Here is a 15,645-nt window from a genome sequence, read left to right on the forward strand (position 1 = left end):
AAACAAAACAACTTGAGAAAAAAATGTATTATAAGAAAAGTAACTCATACCCATTTTCTAAATGCTCTCACTGTCAATAGCACATGGATATCTATAGACAAACGACGCGATTCTTTAATCCCTGCTAAACTACTTGAATGAGGCTAATCTTGTTCACTTAAAATCAATTCCACTTTGCACAAAAAAAAAATTTTATTCCATTCTTAACCACATTCCTTTCAGCATGAGACAAAATTGGTCAGATGTACCCAAATTTGACACCTTGAAGTGGTCAGCAAGTTCTTAAAGTGAACACAACAAAAAATTTACTTCTCAACCATTATTTTTTGCCAGTTTCCCAAAACGGGAACCACGTCAGCTCATTTAAGTTAATCCTATGAAGAATATGGACAAATTCTCCTTCCAACCAGATTACACCAAACCAGTTCCAGGAATCTGGGTCGAATCGTTTTCGAACAGCATAGCCCGCATCACGAAGAACACAAACGTTTTTTTCGCCTTTGGAACGTTTCCCTTCATCCACTCCATCAGTTCCAGTCTATACCTTTTTTCTCTGCTAGGTATCTTGTATGCATTCCATAGATTGAAAATAACAACCAATTTAGGAAATTAAATGCCCAGCAAAAAAGAATCTTTTCAAAACGGATGAAAAGGGACTCGATGAAATGAATACAAGCCAAGCACAAAGACTGAATTGTATTTTTTTTGTCGATTTGTCCTTCTCCGGATAGCACTCGGTATATCTTTCAATAGGCCAAACACTTTATCATCTATCTGGCCTTATGATCCGTTTATGTGAGTTTGTAAAAAGTGAAGAGGAGGAAAGCAACGTTCTTCAGAAACAGTAGATGAAGACCATGAAAAAGACACGTTTCCCTGCCTCGTCTGCTTTTGTTGTCCCGATGAAGAGACGAATCGATCGTTTACATGGATTTTGAAGGAGCCCGAGACACCCTCACTCCTTTATATTTGATTTTAGTGTGCTGTGCATAGTATGTATGTACATATGTCACCTAGAAGCGCTGGGGCAGGCAGGTAGAAACTCCCGTGTGGATTCAAAGATAAATCTCCTTTTAAAAGATATGAATCAGAATGAACAGGATCGTTATAACAAACTGATTCAGAGCAGGTTGAGAATATCGTGGAAGCATTTTTGCAGACAGAAATAAGAGGAAATGATTTTGGTCTTTTTTTGTTTTCGGTTTTCGGCGCAATTTTATAGATGACATCTGGGTTTTTTTTCAGATAATGGAAGTGAGGCAATCTTCGGTTCGCCATTGCACGGAACTGCAGTTAGTAAATGTTCTTTGGAACCATTTTTTTCTCACCCCCATGTATTCTCAACTATTATATGCGAACATACTATCCTGCCACTTCAACCAGACGCTGATAAAGACATCGACTCTATCGTTCTGTGGGCTTCCGCTTGCCCTTACTCCACATAGAAGCTGTCGCTCCATCGTCAACTTGTAAGTAAGCAGCTTGTTCACTGGGTGTACGTCGGATGCCTAAGCGAACATGATAGCAAAGTATGGTTGGCGTCCCGAAAGGAATGTGTTAAATTGGCGTAGAACATTCAACCTCAGACAACTATTTCAGCTCATTCTATGCCTCCCTCTTTCAGCCCTTCTATCAATTTCCTCCTTTCAAAACTACTCTACCAAACTTTATGTGTACTTCTCACGATACTAGCACTTTCCTTCAACGTAGAAGCACCCCCCTCCACCAAATGTTGTTAGTTAGTCACTTACCACCATTTTCCTACCCTTCTTCTCGATTTTCCTTCCAAGTTCGGTCGAACAAAAGATGAGGAAATATGTAGCGATGTGTACAAGCAACCCACATAATCTCCCAATAAAGTGCTCAACAACTTCCCTCATGCAACGACACAAAAGGAAGCATAAGGAAGTGAGTGCTTAGAACTAGGGTAGAAACACGAACACGACTCTGATGGTTGTTAGTTGGACGACAGACGGACGACAAACCCTTGTACTTGCCTGCATCCGGAACGGAGCCAAGAACGAGTGTGAATGTTTTGTGTGCACTTGAACGACACCATCCTAGTCTTCGGAGCGCTTTGGATTTGGTGGTGTCTAACCCCCCATAATAACATAGATAGTACCTACTTTGAACTATGCAACTCAACTTAGGGAGGGATGTTAATCATCTGACAGCAGATGTTCAATAGTGGGTTAAAAACGAATGGCAAATAGTGTTCGATGGAAATTTATTGATTTGGAAAGAAATGCTTCTGATGAAGGGGGTAAGTTGGTGTCACGGACAGAAGGAAGGGAAATTAGTATGTGCGGTTTAATAGGGAGGTAAAGTTGAATTTTCAATGATGTCGACGATCTTTTGAACTTTGCTATGTTATTGGGGTAGGTTGTCATCTGTCGCGTTGTGGCATTAAATTAGGGAATTTCCTTCATTTATTAATAGGGTTGCAGAGATTGATTTTTATGAGGGTAATGAAGGAGACATGTGTTGGTTTAAAATGTTTTGAAATCCGTTTAGGAAGGGTGACATGTTTTATAGAGGAGTTAGGGAATGATTTTAAAGAGTATTAGATATCAGTGGCTATAGAATGTAGATTATATGTAACTTCTATGGTATTTTGAACTGATAAAATAATATGCATGTATTTAAATTCAAACTTCATTCATTATTGTGTAATTTATCCCAAATTAATTTTCTATCGCCACATTGGATATTATGATTTTTATAATATAATACAATAATATAATATATATAATATCAGGAGTGTTCGTACCAGATTGAATAGTAACTAGAAGAACTGCTGGACCGCGTTTCTTCCTACAGACGTCCGGACAGCAGCATATGGCGTGAAAAACAGAAACGGTCGTAACCACCGTTGAGAGCTCCAAAAGCGCAGCAACGGAACCACGGGCAGCTCCAACAAAGTATTGCAACGCAAAGTATCTGTAAGTATCAGTTCGACTTAAGAGGAAAGTTCTGATGGTTTAACGGTCATCTTCTGAGACGGATTGGTTTGGAGACCACAATCAGAGGCTCGCTGTGACTAGGATCACGATACTGATTTATACTGAGTGCAGGATCAGCATTCATAATAGTAGATGCGAGGCCTATCTAACACCTCTACCACAACTAAGGGAAACGGCACATAACCTGCCGTGGACTTCGTAGCAACAGCTATTTCAGATCAATCCCTCCCTCAAATTCGGGTCTGATTGGCCTTCTCAAGTATGTGGGGCAGCATTCTACAAAGGGTTGATTGCGGCTTAAGAGGTGGAACATCACCACAGTGAATGCTGTCATGGAGGTCGTGGATGTTATTTATCGACATGAAGCATACAGCCACCAATTTCCACAGGCGGGGCTCCTTATAACGCTCGATCTTAGAGATGCCTTCAATTCCGCAACAAGTCCAGATATGCTAGATACCCTAGAAAGTCGGGTTACCTTGCATGCATGGGCGACATCCATCACACCTTTTTTCATGTGGAAGACAGGATGGGATTCGTCAGCAACCCTTAGCAGACACAATGAAGCTCTTTCCGGACAGCACTGTCGGAGAGATGCTGAAGCTCATAAATAAAGTCGTGCTGCACAATTCGTTCAGGCTCGTGAGTGCGACTGGTGGAAGGACAAGGCAGCAGCGGGTCCATTCGTGAAAATAATTCCCCGACCTAGAGACTTCTTAAAGCGGAAGAGCTGGAGCGCTAACCTGATATAATGTACCAAACATTACCACATTAATCCCCTCATGACGAGGAGGATTGCGTCCGTTGCGGAATTCAGTACTCAGTACTTAAAAGCATTCGCCAACGTTACCCCTTAACATGCTTGCAAACTTACAAAAGGAAGCAAACAATTTCTGGGTATGATTTACAACCAAGCTTCTTGCAGAACAGAAGTAGAAAAGCGTCTGACGAACTACCTTTGCTTTGGATAGAATCGAAGTCCAATTTTTTAAAAACCAGTGTATTTGGTACTAAAAAAAAGAGCTCCAATGCGAGAGTTTCTTCCCCAATTAGTGTGCTACTGCTTCGGGCTTAATACAGATGAGGGAAGGGCTAATTTGATCAACAGTTGGCGGAAAAACAATTTAATTAATTCAAATAAGAGAATTTATTTCCTCGAATAGTAAATAATCTGTATCGAAACCTGGATGGACCATTAGATGCTAGAGATAAAATAGACGACCATGAGGTGAAGAAGACCAGGCTGTCAGCCGGGGAGGTGCATTTCATTTTTATTTGTTCCATGATTGATGCACTATTAAGACGGAAACCATTACAGTTGTTTAGATTTTTAAAAAAAATTTAATTTAAAAAAAAAATTCTAATTCAGGGCAGCTGAGATGCAAACGTTTAACAGTATATGATGGAAGACGCAAGAATCTTCTGTCTATAGGAAACCCTAGATTGCAGTTCCACAGCAGGAAGAGGTTCTATTGGGGTGTCCTTGGATCAAATTTCAGCGCTTATTTCGCCATTTTCGAATACGTTGAACAGTGTAGAGGTCATTAATAGATTTACCAGTCTTTCACTTTGTATCGTAAATACCACACAAGTTATTTTTAAAGTTTGCCTCGTACGTAACTGACTCGAAACGATTGAATATAATCTGGTGGAATAAAGGTGAATAGAAGTAAAGCGATTATAAAATGCCATATTTTTGCACTAACATGATTTGGTTTTTGAAGAGAAAGAGATTTTGTAATTTTTCAAATGAAAGTAGTACCATCCGTAATAGTCTAATATCACTTATTGCATCAAAAGTCACCTATGTGCACGAACTGACGATTTGATATGGAATTCCGCTTGTGACATAACCTGAAATTAAATGACTAATCATCGTAGGACGTTGGTATGACAGGAAATGTGGAAGTAAATATTTCGCGACTGAATTGCCGAATTCACAATGTTGTAGCGTCTGGGAGAAATTTCATGCTGGTCTCTAGTCTATTTCAAATGGATGTCCTATACGAGGTCTTTCCAATACACCATCTGAGGTTTCGAAATTAGAAGCAGGTGATGGATCCTCATGCGCACTAGATGCGCAGTTAGGTGGGCCCATCTTAGAGCCTTAGTAGCCAAGTCAATGAGACAAGCCTGCAGTAATTTGGTGACTTTTTTTAGTGCTGCACCAGCTAGACAAACTCCCAGCTTCCTTGTAAGAGCTGTTACTGATGCCGATTCATTATCTCATGAATACGACATTGAAATGTGCTCTTTCTGATTTGGATCCTGCCCATTTTCTACGATTGTTCATGCCACTCTAGTGTACATATGTATATATTTAGTTGGTAGTTATGTCCTCTTGTTGACACCAACCAGCTTTGCAGCATTTTTGAAATTCCTTCGGAAGAAGGCTAGTAAGTCAAAATGAAAACTCGTCAATTCCAAAAGACTGAAAATAATGCTTAGCCCACAAGAATAGCGCCTAGCTTCTTTCGCGGTTGTCGCTTCTAATTATGCAGCTTTGTGATAATTGATGTCTGTGTAAATTTCATTACCAAATAAACCAAATTCTACTGCATACACATGACCTCAGTCTTCAAATAAGATCCGCAAATCATGTCTCCCCAACCACCTACTTTTGCGCTGTACTGTACATATATAAATGTCATAAAATACACACTATACAATTGCTGCTACTTAAATATTTACAATTTATCTATCTGCAAACTAGGGAAAAAATATTTACAGAATGATTTAGGCCTTACAATTTGCTTTCCCCAAGTATGTATGAATACCAGCCTAAACTATGCGTGAATCGTACTCAGGCTGGGCCGTCGCGGGACCGCAGCAACATCGAGTTTTATTGGCCTACCATAAAAATAAACTCGTTGTTAGTACATGCGGATTCATAAGCGATGACTGAAGTTAAATTCTTAAATGTAGCCGAGCTAGACCACTCAAGAAGGTGGAAAACTTTACTTGAAGAGCTTCTCCTCTTCTGGCTCTTTGAAAGGCAGCAAAACTAACTGGATTGTGCGACGATACCTGCGACGACAGCAATATGACTAACAAAATATAATTGTGTGTCTAGTGGGCACTGGATGTCGAGTCTAAAGAGCGATACACTTTATGAGCCACTTATGCAATGTGGAAAACGTGTGTCTTCTAGTTAGCCTACTTCCAGTAAAGATACGTAAAGAGACTTTGAACTTAACGCTAGGAGGGAAGAAATCGGTTTCCATTACCAAAATATTCCTAGAAATATTTATCCAGAAGATCGATCAGTTCCATGCAAACTGTGAAAGGGGATGTAATTACTCAACGTTTTAGCTCTCTGACGTGAGGCAAATCGGTTGCTGTCAATTACTTAGACCCAAGCACATGATTACTGAAAGAATTCTACTATGTCCGTACATTCCCCTGGTGTTAATTCAATTCTACATTCGTTCCCCGGTACGACGGAATCTTAGCGGTTCTTTACACCTTGCGCATGTACAGTGTGAACTGTAGATTACCTACTGGTAGCTCCGTAGATCAATAACATCCATCATTCCTCTTTCTTCAGTATTAAGCTAAAATAGATAAATAGATTTCGAGGCAGTCAGTTGGCGTTGATGTTTGTTTACACGCCCATTTCCCAGTTTTACACCTTTTCAATTTTTACGATTCGATCAACAACCAGCGCAGGGGACGAAGTTGAAGAAATATGAAAATGTTGATAATTTGATTTTTCCGGTGTAATATTTCACGCCTTTAAGGTGTTATTGAGTAAATGTACATACGTCAATTAGATTTTGAAAATGAATTATAGATTTGGATACGAACACGATGGTTTTTGGAATATGTATACGCAGGGAAAAGATATTGAACGTTTTTGGTCAACGGTTAAAACAGTAGTTGTTCGTTACGCGCCAGAAAGTACATCTTTCTGGCAGTTTTCTTTTGTTCTGAATAGTAATAGCATTTCAGATCCCAAACTGATCGTTGAACTTGTATTTGAAATTTATAGTGGAATTCGCAAAAACTAATCAAGGTTCCAATCATACCATTAAATATAAACACAAAGAGTACATAGAATACAATGAACGCTGACCTCTTAGGCATCCCTTAAGCTGTTATAAATATGAAACGACCATTTATTCCTCAGCATTCACTGGTAGATTTAGATAGGAGCGTATGAGTATGTGGAATCTGCAAAAGGGTCACAAATGCAAAGTCGAGGGACAACGCAGAAAGGTTTGTGTTTCAACTCCATTTACCCGTGTTGCTATAACCATAGCAGGACAATTTTCGTACGTCTGACAGAAAGATGAAAACATGGGCAGATACATTTTTAGAAAATAAGATGCATATGTTGATTTTGAATTCCCTTGAAACCACAATAAAGCTAAACGGAAAAACGAACGAATACGAGTTGGACACCAGAAGAATAAATCATGCATCATAATTTTGGTGTTCTTTAAAAAAGATGAATGAATCCCTTACTAACATCTAATTTCACCCAACATTCCCCGATCTTTCAATACATTTATGAGATTATCAATGCAGAGAAAAGGCAAAGAAAAATGATAATGTCAGCGAATTTGAGCGTTTGATGCGAATGAAATCTGAAAAAAATCGGATAGGATCGGCATTGACAATGTGGTTTGCTTAAATTTCGATTGTCGTTAGATTAGGTAGGTATTTTCTGTAGACATATTGTAGATGGACTACTGTGTTCAAGAAAAGTGGAATTCTTAGTTTAAACTTCGCGCGCTACCCGAGCCGGGAAAACTTTTATTTTGGTGCTACGGTTAATGACATGTCATGTTAATGTCAACATCATTAGCGTAAATTGTATTTCCTAAACGTCTAAATTTGTACAGCAAAGGAGTACCGTTCAATTTTGTTTGGGGAATGCAATTTCGGTTGTGGAAACGTTTAGTGCTGTAAGCAATGTTGCCAGAAACCGATGGTACTTTTTTATATGAGCGTACTAAGGTTCAGTTGAAAAAATTTTCTCCCCAGTTGTATTTTGTGTATTACCTATATATGTATATCGAGTAATGTGACTGTCAATATTTTTGGTACATTGCGAACAAACTTTCTAGGAGAGAGGAGGTTAAAAATACACATCTAAACACGTGTAAGATGATACAACGAAAGGACCAAAACCGGGTTTACCGATTGGAGAAGTATATAGAGAGAGCATATGCAATAACCATTCTCACAACGAAAAGAAAGTGTACTTGGTGTCGCTATCCTGCTGGAATACAGACGGCTGCTCCGTGCCAATGGTGATAGATTAAGCTATATCACATTGAAGTATACTTTCTTCCTTTGGTCTAATCAATAAATACCAATATATTCACTATGGTCCCTTTGAAGCCCCAAGTTAACTGATTCCCGTCACCATGTATGTCATGTATGTCGTCAGTTTTTAACTCCGTATTGGCTTACCTATAAGCACAATGTTTTCTATTAAACCCAAACAGATTTTATTTTGCCAAATATTAACTTCGTTTTAGTTTCTATAGATAAGTACTAAAAAGTATCTACTTAACTAAAAAAGTACTGAAAACTGAGAAAAAATACTAAGGTACTGAAGAACTCCAAAAAGTACTAAATTCAATGCCTTTGGTGCTAAAAAATCAACACTGGTTGTAAGTAGCATAAAGACTTCAAGAAAGTTAGAGAACGTGCTGATAATTTGGAACGCCCCAGATGGTCATCAACAATAGCTGATAAGCAACACATCACGTGGTGTTCGAAAATCGTCGATTGACAATTAGATAACTTGTCGATACGGTTGACGTTTCAATTTTGGAGAATCTTTTAGGCTTCAAAAGAGTCAAATCTCGTTTGTTGCCAAAAGCGCTGAATTTCTTCGAAAAGAAACGATCGGCATTGATTCTTCGTGAAGTTTTCGCCCAAAATTCCAGCGAAATCGTCACTCGAAAACCACCTTATTCATATGAGTTAGGACACCGGTTGGATCTATTGGAAAAATGCAACGTGAATGGCTTTGCGCCTTGAAGGCCATACCGGCGAATAACATTTTGGCATGCTTCGGGGCATGGAAAAGACGTTTTCATAAATGCATTGTATCGAAAGGTGAGCTTTTTGTAGGGAATGAAATTGATTTGGGTGAATAACGATTTTCAAATTTTATAAAAAGTTTCTTTTTTGAACACAGTAGTATTGACCAATCATAAAGCGTTGGAAATAAAACAAGGACCACATGGCGGTGATAAAACATGAAAAAATAAAGCTACCGAAAATTGTCAGCTTGCATACTTCCACAAATGTTATGGACAATGGGAAAGTGAAGGGCACTAGTTTGAAGTGTTTGGCGGTAATATAAGTTTTGTAAAATAACGATTTTTATGGCCTCCGTTCATACATTTATTGACCTCTTGAGATGAATCAGATAAGTTCCTAGACCCGTATGCAAAGACAAGTTGTAAAGCAAATGACCAAATCACGAAACATACGGGAGGGTTAAGCGGTCAGTACGAATTCACTACTCGGTTTCATCTTGGAGGGCGCAAAATGTAGAGTTCGGTGATCTAGCTACCACCCCAGACTAGACATTAGTGCCATAAATGAAACGGGAAGTTTAGACGGCGAACAGTTTGGCATCATTGTGGCTGGGTATACTATCTTCTAACCTTAATGGTTTCAACTAAAATATTTAGACTCTCCGTCATCATAGATATTTGTGTTTGTTTGTGATGATAATGAAACTAAAGCAACTCTGTGAATGCCCTATATTCCACAAAGGGCTGAGGAGGAGATAAACAGACAAGAAACGCTGCCCAAATATACAAATTATTCCTATAAACTCAATCTTGGGTCCTTTAATATTATCAATATGGAAGGCCAAATCCTGTAACATTTGAAGGGGTTTCCTAGAACCTCAACATATAGAAAAGTACTTGCAAATCAGTAAGTTCGGAAATTCGATCAGCATGACCATCTGTTTTCCATAGAGATTCAGGTTGTCGTAACACATGATGAAAGGCTTGGTGCTGGAATTACAAACGTCAGACTTGATAAAGCAAGACAGTATAACGGGAAGTTGGCCTTATTTCAGCTTAACTGCACTATTGCGAGACCCGTGTAACTTTGAATTTACTGCAACACCTTCATCATGACAATAATGCTATGTGTTATGAAAATTGTTAGCGCTACAACTAAGTTACGATATTACTGGAATTCAGCTACGAAGCGGAGTCTTTTTATCCACATATTCTGTTAACCCACAAAGTCAGTGAAAGCAGCAACCCACAAAGTCAGTGAAAGCAGATATTGGATTTCATGAAAACATCTTTCAGGGATTAATCTTTAATTACAAAAGGACATTATTCCGTGAATGGAATTTTTCGTTTTGTATTTTCAGCCCCGAAATTCAAATGTGGCCTGGAATAGAGAAATTTTAATAAAACGGGATCAATTATACAATTCCAGGCGGGAACGAAAAGTTTCTTCCTACTTGGCTTGACTACCATTGACAAAAAAAATTTGTTACTCATTAACTTTTATTCAGTCAGCTAGGTTAGGTTTGGAGAAAAATAATTTTTCTGGACACAATCTACATGTAGAAGGAATCTACCATTTCCTTTCTTTCTAACTCTCTCTCTCCTCTCTAGACGGCTAAATTAGTTTCCATGCTGCGACACATCACCCTCAAACGCCGATCAACGCAGGATTAACTCAGTTCCCTGCAAGTAGCAACTATATATCTCATATTCCTCTGTGTGGAGCCAATCCTTTCCCTCATTTCCAAGTGGCATCGCTTCGGTTTCATTATTATCACAATTATTGCTATGATATGCCTACAACAATGGAATAAACACAGAGCCAATCACAAACATCCATGACGCAACTGAAATTCCATGAGGCCGAAATGTTGATGGTCAGTTACTGCGGCAGTTGTATCAATCAATTGCGTAAAACTGAATTAAATTGAGACAGAAACGGAGGGATAAAACTTTGAATGGCGGAGACAGAAAATCGAAAAGACGCGGTCTTCAGCAGTCATCTTCCTTAGGCTTTCTTAAAACTGGAGACGTGAAAAAAGCACTTAATATGCTATATTTCAGAATTTAACAACTGCGCCGAACTAGAAGAGTGCTTCGCTGCCATAATGAAGGTCAATGTTTTTTCGACCAAAAAAAGACTTCTCATTTTATGAAGTTTATGATAGAATGTCAATGGTCCCTGAGTGACAGAGCATTGGCAACCACTAGTGTAGACAATGAGCCTTTTTTAGTGTGCTGACCATTTTCGCCCCACAATTCAGCAAATTTCGTTGCTCTTCCACCGATGGTTGCCATAAACTACACAACATCGTTGACGATTTCTGACAATGTGTTTCAACACACACGTCGATCCGTCTCAACTTGATATTGTTGAAATAGTTCCACTTCTAGATTTTGGATAGAGGTAGAATGTATTGCTGTTCATTTGGGGTTTGGTGCTGCCGCGAAAATAACGGTACCTTTATATACAAACTCGAAATCAATGAAGAGTAGAGGTTAATATGGCCAGTACTGGCCTTCTCCCTGTCGATAAGTTTCGATGTCGATGGGAAAACACCAAAGGGCCGACCGAAACAATTTTGGTTTGATAAGATGGATGTTGATTAAGTCTTTGACAGAGCAAAATGGCGCGACCCATCAAGATGAGTCGACCTCGGTTTTGAACCGGAGAAAGGCTGAAGAAGAAGAAAGGAAGATCTGAGGATTATATCTTTGCATTGGTCAGGTAATATTTCACGACTTCAATTCGTTTGTGCTTCAACCCACAGTCATGTGCCAATATACGAATAAAAAATTGAACTGAAGGAAGTAATCGAGAAAGTTTGGTATGACGATATGTCACCAAAGTATTTGTCTCCATATCCAATAGTCAAAAATGTGACATTACAGCTAGCATTCCCGTGATACAGAAAATGCGATAAGTCTACGGCAGAAAAGCAGTACAAAGACGAAAACAAACATTCATGACAATCGAGATTCGGACCTAGGACAAGAAGACGAGAGATTGACACGTAGCCAACTCGGCCACGACCTCAAAATTTTATACTTTGCGGTAATTCCAAAGGGAAAGGAGAAGCGGAGAAGGGTCCTGGCATAGTGGTCACATATGAGCCAACTCCGTCTGATCGGGATAAAATATTCCAACATCCACTCACATCAAGATATTTCAAAGTGTCAACTTTCCGTTGATACATTTCAAGTGAAACTTGCTTTATTTTCTTTGTTTCTACTCCGTTTCTGTTTCCCAAACAATTTAGCACAGCTACCCTCTCCTATTGAGCCAATTTCTTATAATATATTAGTGTTGCGTATTCGGGGTTTCATTGAATTGAATCCAATAGTCCTCAAGCCGATGCCCCCTCATCAATAACGCCTTCTCAGAAAATTCAAACCTACTAAAAGTGCTAAAATGCTGGCCTCCGAAACTCCAGGTTTTGACGTTTGTTTTCGAGAATTCAGGTAGCCCAACTCTGGAATTACTGAAAACGTACCATGAGTTGTGTTACATCTCTATCACTGCGGAACTTTGTCCTAAGTCACTAATCATCATGATGTCTCTAGGATAACCATCTTACAAATACCCAAAAGGTAAATTGCAATTCCTAGAGAAGCATCTGACTCATTTCACATACATTTCACACTAATATGCCAGAAAATCGCTTGGGTTTAGAATGACACGAATTTTACCTGTACCGTCGCTATCAAGATTACGATAAAGTATACAAGCATGTACGCAGGTATGTGCATCTACGGATATCATACCTGAATTAGAAGCGGCTTAAATGTGTGCAGATATGCTTAAGCCAATATTCGAGGAGATAGTTCCCCTCGCATTGGTAAGTGGGTTTGCCTGGTTTTTAGAGGTCACGACTGGCAGCGGTGCTCGTGATATTGCTCTGCATATCCGAGCCGCGCTGTGAAATTTGAAATGCTAATCCTCATAATTGTCGTATTGACGTGAAGTTGAAATGCTGTTTTCCTTTCTAGGGGGAAATAGAGCACTCGAGTCTTAGAGGAATTCGAATGGAATCATGGCACAATTTGCATTCACGCTGGAGCAGAATAAGTGGCTTACTGGAAGCGAAACTAGTTTGAAATAGCTGCTGGGCGTCAGGAAAGATTCTGAGCAGGCGGAACAAAGTAAAAAGAACAGTGAAACTTACCAAATTAACCTTCATCGAGTCGTATCCATAAATAATCCAAAGCGAAAACTATGAGTAGTTCCGATAAAAAAATCCACTAAAAACAAGGAATGGCTTTCATTAGCTTTGTGTTTATTGTCCGAAAAGCAGAATTAGCACCAACCGCTCAACCAACCGACGGTTTGGGGTTTTAATTAACACCGACTTCTGGACGAGAGTGACAACCTCCGAAATACGCCACAGACTGCAAGCTCTGGCAATCACTTTTTGTTCGAATCGCCCACTTCGTTTCTCGGAAGGCAGCCAGGAAACAATGATATTCAGGAGATGTTATGTCGCTGACCAACTCCCCTTTCTATCACCTGTGAAAACCGCATCCACCTTCGACGAATACAAGAAAAACCGCAGCAACCGCAAGTCAACCCACGAACTTTCTGAACCGCGGGTAACTGGTGTTTTTTGAAGGTGGCTGTGCCCGGAATATTTATTTCTAGAATTATGTAACCGCCGACGGCACCTATTAACTGGCCACAGGAGCGCGCGCTATCAACTCACGCTAATTCTTAGAAAGTTAGGCACTGGCGGATTTGGCGACATTTGGCCAGAATCGAATCAATATTTACCAACCGTGAACAGTTGGTGGAAGTATTTCACAAGAAGAAGAGAAATCGCACTAATTCGCGCTGCGCGCTGCTGCCGTCTTCGTTTCCTCCTCCAACTCCGCGAATACCTCGCACAGTCAAAGCGCACAACAAATTAATATGTAAACAGTGAAATTGACAGAAATTCAGAGCTGGCACCGCACGCCACGCCGCACTAAGGCCCGCGTACGGCGAACTCGCAACAGCCGCACCGGATTACGCGCGATCAACGCGGCAGCAATGGCGGGTGATAAATAGCGGGAGAATGCGCCAAACACGAGGACATGCCATTCAACCGCGAAAACAGGTCATCCGGACTGTTAGCAAGCAGCTCGCCGCGGTATGCAAGTCGGCCCGCACCGCACAGAGCCGCTACTCCTACGGTCGTAAACTTTCCTACACTAATCCGGCGGCCCTCCGGCGATAATCCGCTTAATCCACCTCTCGGCACTGGATAAGCCAATTTAGGAGGCACATGCGAACCCGAGTAACAGAAGCAACACAAAGACGTCCATCCGCCCGCGTCGGATCCTTTTCACTTGCCCTGGGACGCGCTCAACGCTCCAACCACGAGCTTAGCGTAAAACGCGCTTACAAACGTTCCACCGCGACCCCGATAATGGGAACTTCTTCGCCACGGGGCACTTTGTCACTAGGCCGCGCGTAATTTCAATGTTAATTGCAATTCACCCGGCGAACGGCAAAACCGCTAAACACGAAAATGAGCCAGAAAACTCGTAATTACACTCGTTCGCTCACCACTCCAAAGCGACCAACCTACTACCACGGATTCTTTCCTTCAACTGACACTGCCGCGCTCTGTGCAGCACACGTTCTCGCTCTCTTTGCACTCAAGAGAACTCGTGCCGGGGCTAAGAGAAGTCGACCTGGAGCAGTCGGTGCCACTCACAGCCATGGGAGAAAATGCGGTGCGTTGTTGTTGCTGTGGGACATGCTTTCGTGTTTACCACACTCACGTTCGGCCCTCGCTTGTGAAATTCATGGGAAAACAGTTTCCCGGCACGGCCTTGCATTTGTCACGGAGCAGCTATTAGCACGGCCGAGGGGGCTGAGGAGAAGGCAAACAGAACGGGACCAGGCAAATCCCATAATTGCCACCGGCCGGTTACCAAATTTCCTTCAGGAATATTTATTAGGGGTGACATCGGTGTTACCGTGACCAAGTATAGGGAGTTGAATCTTTGAAATAACTTGAGTACGATAAGGCAGTTGTCAGATTGTGTTGGATATCAAAAGCCACAATGAACCCGCGTTTAGCCTGTCAGTGGAGCAGGTGCCATTAATTTCCAACTATGCAATGTTTGGATTTCACCATTTTTCAAGTTTGAAAATTAACTGTCCAAATGGCGGCAGCCAAAAGGCAACAGATCGGTAAGCATTGATCGGATGATTTTTAGATTCCAGTGACGGCATAGTGTAATGAATGTAGAGGGAGAGGTGGCTAGCAACCTACCCTGGAGGTGATTTTTGTTTATCCTAAGTTACAAGACCGTACCACATAATGATTATCCAAGATAGTCCTATGGAAGCGGATTTTCGCTCTAAAACTGGCCTGCAGCCTTCAGAACGGTTAGCTGAAATCTGTTCCTTCCAGTTTTTCTGGAGAGTGCTGCACTCCTCCTCCACTGCTCCACACCATGTGTTTCCAGGGCGATTGCAGGGCAGCCTCACTGATACCAACTCGTCTAAGTGGTAAAATCTACTCTACCGTGTTACGGGGTGAGGTTCACGGCGGACCTTCTAACGCCCATGCTCGCGGTAATCATATGAATACGCCAACAAAAAAACTGAAAAATGAAAATCAGAAGAGACTTTTAAGCCGGCTCAAGACAGACTTAAGCCTTCAACACCGGTGCTAGAAAAGCGGGGAGCA

The 15,645-nt window shown here is 40.8% G+C and overlaps 1 protein-coding gene across 1 annotated transcript in view; it reads right to left on the reverse strand.

The window, feature by feature from the left end:
- Positions 1-14,562, reverse strand: part of LOC119653689 (protein groucho-like) — a 98,928-nt gene extending 84,366 nt beyond the window's left edge. The window contains exon 1 of the mRNA XM_038058559.1: positions 13,132-14,562. The gene's annotated coding sequence lies outside the window, so the exon portion shown is untranslated. The remainder of the gene's footprint in view (positions 1-13,131) is intronic.
- Between the last annotated feature and the right edge of the window lie 1,083 nt (positions 14,563-15,645).

This window comes from Hermetia illucens, chromosome 4, assembly GCF_905115235.1.
Source record: "Hermetia illucens chromosome 4, iHerIll2.2.curated.20191125, whole genome shotgun sequence".
Taxonomy (NCBI): Eukaryota; Metazoa; Arthropoda; class Insecta; order Diptera; family Stratiomyidae; genus Hermetia; species Hermetia illucens.